Raw genomic sequence first — 4,561 nt, forward strand, 5'->3', positions numbered from 1 at the left:
TCAATGCATGAGCTTGTGCATCTTTTACATCCCAACGAGCTTGCTCATCCATAGGCAAAACAGCTTTGGCAGCAACAATCATGCCATCTCCTCAACATCGCCTACATCCTCAAACCAAGATGTACATCAATGCCTTTCACAATATTCCGAATTCCCTTTGACACAAGGACATGTTGCATCATGTGAGCCCACATAGGGTAATTGTCCCCATCCAATCTGTCCTCAGCAGCAAACATCTTGAACACATTTGTGTTGTTGTCGGCCATGGAAAATGTTTGCATCCAATGTGAAAACTACTTGAAAAGAGGATAAATGAAGCGAGAACTATAAGTGCTATGTAGAAAAAATCATAGAATATTGTAAGGGACCTGCTATGCAGTAAACAATATTGATAGAAATTTTGTACAAATGACAAAATAGCTTGTGCAGTACTACCTATAGTGGAAATAGAGACCAAAATGATCTCGAAACAGAAATTTGAGCAAACTGAGCAGACTAAGCTCCCAAAATATTTGTCGACTTGATGATGCTTGCCAAAGCTCACAGAAGTCAAAGAAAGTGAGCAGGCATGTGTCGGAGCTACTGGCAACTAAGCCCAATAGGATGCAACCTGCTCTGATACCAATTAATCGAATGAGGGTTGCAAGAACACACATGCATCTTGGAGAAGACGAAGGAAGCTCAAGTCACACAATAGAGAGTGTATTACTTAGTGTGCAATGAAAAGATAAGATAGCCCTAGAGTGATGGGTAGCGATATACAATGCATGGGGAAAAAACCTCCTCGTGAGGGAAAAAAGGACCCGGCGGTCCTAAGTGTGTTGACACACATCATTACCACATGTATATGGTAACATCCTCCATAGGCCCTTCGTCACTCTCGTCGTCACTTTCAATCAGAGAGATTGGAGTAACTTTCTTTTTGACCATTTGAGGAGTGGAGGTGGCTCATCTTCATCTTTTTCCTCCTCCTATTCTTCATTCTTCAATCTTGCCTCTAGCCATAAGTTCTAATCTAGTGCTGGTGAATAATATCCTGGAAAGTTATGACAGTGGTGTTTTTGGTAAAAATTCTCGTTTTCTTCTTTTCTTTGGACCGCATAGATTCTCCCTCTATTGGCCACTATTTCCTTAGAGATGTTGACTTCTATTGGTTGGCCAACAACATTGAGCCTCTTGTAACTCCTATGTTTGGGACACATTAAAAATCTCTTTTGGGAGCATCTATAGCTCTAGTGCTTGGTTGTCTGCTATTTTAAATCTCCCCTAGAAGCTTGCCACATGGTTTTTCTCCAAGAGGTCTCCAATAAAAGTCTTTTTGCCTCCTTGATGGACTCTTCCTCCAGCTGGTACTCTAGAAGCTCTAGTAACCTCTAATTTTGAGTTTTCTTCATAGGGGTGGAGGGTTGGTTCTACATTAATCCTGGGGTAGACACACCAAATATAGACATTAGGTGCATTTCAGAGTGAAAAATCACTTGTTGAGCTGGAATTGAGATATAAGGGGATTTAGGGCCTTGACACATCATGAGGAGAAAATGCCAAAATGGGCCAAATTGGGGTCTAGAGATAATAAGCACGATTATTATCTCGATTTATGTTGGGGGTAATTGTAGCATCACCTAATCAACCAAAGACCAACAAACTTATCAATCCTAGGATCGGCAACCCGTCTAGGGTATGGAAGCATGAGCATCATTGGATGTATCGAATGAGAGGATTCAAGAGAATTCTCTTCTAATGCAATAAAGATTAACCATGAATCAGTAACTCTAATCACACAATAATCATCAATGAAGCATCACCTACACACATTAAGCCCACAAAGTCAGACTTGCCATAGAGTAGAATCTAAAAGCACACTCTTGACAAGCACACACTAATTGCATTGGTGTTGGCCTCTCCAATCACCACATGTGAATCAAGGTAATTAATCAAAAGCTACACACACAAGGTGAAAGGTGCTTGAGTTCATTAAACCCATCCACACACGAGCAAAAAATAGTGCACATACATTAATCACAAGATTAATAAAAAACTTAATCAACCTAATTAGAGATGTTAAATATCACAAATTGAGTGCTCATATAAGGATAGGAGTGGTCAATAAGAAAGAAGTCATCACACACACTCAAATCTAGAATAGTGAGAAGGTGAAACTACTTCATCACATAATGAAATATAGAAAAATTAAGACTAATGAAGAAAGTAGAGATTAGATTAAGAAATGATTCTCTAAATACAATGGATTAGCACTACCCTTCTAAGCACGGACATTAAGCTCAAGGCTAAGCCATCCATAAATTGAACACTCAAGAGAGAGCTCTCAAGAATGAATCCTCAAGAATGAAGCCTCTTTGCATAAAGGCTTGCACCATAATCCTTTCTACTATGCAATTATGTTGATCCCTCTAGCTAGCATATACAATTTGGAACTTCCAAAAAAGCCCAAGACCTTATACAATATGAATAGGAAATATTGTGCACATCCATAGCACATCCCTCGCTTGCTGCATAATCAATGTAGCATGTGTTACCCGCTGCTAACAAGGTACAATTTTTAATTTTTTCAACTTCTAATACTATATCCTTGTCCTATAGGTCTAATGTGTAACTCTTAGCCCTAATTTGAATTGATTTTGGTGTGCTTGAGTCTATTATACACTTGGTCCTCTGACTTTGACAGTTTTGCTCTTGGCACTTGAAATGGATCACTTTTCCTCCAGCCCTTAATGGGATGGTGTCCCATATACCTTAAGAAGTGGGTTCTTCAAGTTTGGTCTCGTTTGGAATGGTTTTGAGGCCATAGCTAAAAAATGATGCTTTGTCGCAATTCGAGTAAATTTCTATTGTTCGTGGCGTGAACGGAGCTTTCTTTTTTATTCCAACTAGGTACATTTGTTATGACACCTATGGGAAATCCTTCTATAAATTTAGATTGTAATTCCTTTTTGAGGCCAAATTTAAGCTTATTATATCTAGACCCCCCTAGCCTTGAGTCAAAGAATCATATGACTCATTAGGAATGTTCTAATAGTGGTTGCTATACCCCCCTTTAAGTTTGGTATGATTTGGTGCACAGACTTGATACTTAGTCGTTTTTCACTTCGTGGTTTTTTGAGAAGGTTGTGCTAACCTAGGGTTTTTTTGAGCTACCCCGAACCCAAAAAAAAGTTCAACCATGTTCGTTAGTAAGTTAGGAATGTATCCCACATGTCTCATATGAGATTGTGTAGCATAGAGGTCGGTAGGAGAGTGGGCGAATGCGCGCTAAAAACAAGCTTTGAGAGCTCTCTCCAAGAAGGTCAAAGTAGAAATGAAACTAGATTTGGCCTACCTGGGCTATACATACCTGGTCTTCCCGACTCTTTTTATCTCAAACTCCGCGATGAGTCCTACTAAACTATGTAGTACACTTTCTTTTTAAAAATTTCCTCATTTGGACTCCGATTGCTCTTTTTTTTTAGAATTTCACCAAATCAGACATTGTGGGCCCAATTTAGGCTTTCTGTCACTATCATCAAAATTGAACAAGATTTGACATGCTCCTCCATCTTCCCTTCTTCAAGGTATCTTTTGTTTCTCCATTTGAGCTTGATTACTATTTCTTTTGTGTTTTTGATGCTTTTTATTAGAAAACTAAAAGAAAAATACTACAGCAATCCAAAAAATAGAAAACCAATCCAAAAATTACTTGAACGCATATAAACACTAGACTTGGCCATATTTGTTTTGTGGATTTCTCCATTTTGATAACTATTTCGGGGCAAAAAACACGTTAAAAAAGGTGAAAATTGCAATACTTTTTACTTTCGTGACAATATTTACACTATTACACACATCTAGGGGTTATCATGATACACTATCCCTGATCTCTTAAAACTGATAAGGGCATTTAACTTTTGAGTTGCAAATTCACACAATAACATACAAACACTTTTAAACATTGCTCTTTTTTTGGTCTATTTCATCTATCTTGGTCCGCATTTGGAATGCCTCCCCCCTCCTTGCCTGAGCCTGTTGGGACGACATGGTGTATTCTAGGTAGTGCACTGCATGGGTAGTCAAGTTGTGTCTATGCATAGCTGGGATTGTCTCAACCATGCTAGTTATGTCAATGCAATTCAAAACACTATGTTGTGCAAGAGTAGGGTCTTGAGAAAAGAGCACAAGGGTTGTCAAAGATGAAGCATCATGTTGGGTAACTCTCTTAAAGAGTAGATGTTGGAGTAATTGTGCTCGTTCTTTAATAGTTTGCAATGAACAACCATCTGTTTTTTTGGAATCATTCTGCAATGAGATTCGTTGTTGTATTGGTGGTAGTAGAAGCTTTGGTACCCATTTGTACACTACTTTTCTTGGTGTTGCCTTGGGTTTTCATTTTTACACCATCTTGGGTTGGGGTGTTGCTTCAAGCTGCTTCTTTGGTATCCACTTCCATTGAGGCCCATGTAACTGCTTTGACGTATTGGGCCGAGGTTGTGGAGGTGTAGGCTGTGAGTGTTTGTTGTGACTCAACAGTTCCTATTTGTTGGTCAAGAGTTGCTTGGGCACCCAAATC

Source organism: Adiantum capillus-veneris, chromosome 4 (genome assembly GCF_014529385.1).
Source record: "Adiantum capillus-veneris isolate H3 chromosome 4, ASM1452938v2, whole genome shotgun sequence".
Classification (NCBI taxonomy): domain Eukaryota; kingdom Viridiplantae; phylum Streptophyta; class Polypodiopsida; order Polypodiales; family Pteridaceae; genus Adiantum; species Adiantum capillus-veneris.